This window comes from Apis dorsata, unplaced genomic scaffold (genome assembly GCF_000469605.1).
Source record: "Apis dorsata unplaced genomic scaffold, Apis dorsata 1.3 scaffold_883, whole genome shotgun sequence".
NCBI lineage: Eukaryota > Metazoa > Arthropoda > Insecta > Hymenoptera > Apidae > Apis > Apis dorsata.
The window spans coordinates 127,244-128,828 of NW_006263999.1; the positions used below are offsets into that span (position 1 = coordinate 127,244).

At 15.6% G+C, this 1,585-nt stretch overlaps 1 protein-coding gene across 1 annotated transcript in view; it reads right to left on the reverse strand.

The window, feature by feature from the left end:
- The window catches only part of LOC102672958, a 22,041-nt gene that overhangs the window by 7,846 nt on the left and 12,610 nt on the right, over positions 1-1,585 (reverse strand). The gene's annotated exons all lie outside the window — the stretch shown is intronic.

The window sequence follows — 1,585 nt, forward strand, 5'->3', positions numbered from 1 at the left end:
ATAAATTAATTCAAATGACATTGTAATCTGATAATGATGACATTATTATTCATTTCTAAAGAATTTTGATTCAATTTATTTCTCGCGATAGTATTTTTTCATTAAATTGGAAATAATGATTATATCAATTATATCAATAAAAGTAAAATGTTCTATCAAGATTTATGATATAAAACAAGTTCATGATTTTTATTGGAATCATTTCAATGAAATTTCTATAAGAAATTATGATTTTAATGACGTAAATGCAAATGGAAGTATCCTTGAACATTTGGTATTTAATATTTCATGATTCTTGTAATATTTTCATTCGTCGATTATTCATTTAATTTTATATGAGATATAACTATGTACGTATTACTTAGATTATCCGTTTTTAAAGATTATTTTAAATATTTTCTTGTTTTTTCATAATTTAAAGAAATATTTTTAATTATTTAATTGTATATTAAAAAAGAGTGATAAATAGATAAAATTAAATTATTTTTTTAATTTTAGAAAAGTTATAATAAGAAATTTTAAAAGAGCTTATTATTAAAAATACAAAGCTTAGAATATAGAGATTTTAATTGTATTAAATTATATGATGCATATTATATATTAAGAAAAATAAAAAAAAAGAAAAATCTTAAAAAAGTGATACTTATTAAAGTATTTAAAATTAATTTAATTTTAAAAATTAAAATAAGATTAAAAATAATAATTATTAAAACATTTTTTAATATTAATTATTTTCGATTAAATAATTTATAAAGCAAATATAATTTTTTAAATATCAAATTGATTCTTCATCTTAATAAGTAAGATATTTCTAGATTTAATGTCTAATGTTTCTCTTTTTTTTTTGTATAATCTTGCATTAAATTGTACAACATTCAGACAACAATGAACGTAAAAATAATTACGATATCATATAAAATCAAATCTATTGTACGCTTCATAATATTTGAGAAATTATTTCCATTTGTAACTCAAATTTCCTTCCTTTTTGTTTTTTAATGACAATAAATTTTCTTTTCTTCTATGAACGATAGAAAGATTAAAAAAAAATGTTCATCTTTATATCTTTATTAATTTCATCATCATTATAAATTATTGATCTGATGATTAAAAGAAACATTCACCTCTATATCTTTATTATTATTCATAGTTTCATTATCATTATAAGTTATTTATTTTATATATTTATTATAAATTACTTTTCTACATTCATTATTACTATTTAATATGTAATCGATATCGTCGAAGATTTTTATATTTGATACATAACTTTCATATATATATATAGTAATTATTGAAATAATTATACATATATATTTTGTATCAATTTTTATCAATTTTTGTTATCAATTTTTTTTTAAAAAACAAAAAATACAAAAAAAAAAATACAAATAAAAATATTATTATAGAATTATAATTTTTAAAAAAATCTAAAATTAATATTATTACTATTTTTTTCTAATTTTCAATTTTTAAATATTGTATCATAAAATTATATTTTAAATGTACATTAATAAAACACAATGAAGAAATATTGATTGATTGATTAAATAGAAATTTTTAAGATTTTAAATATAATATAATA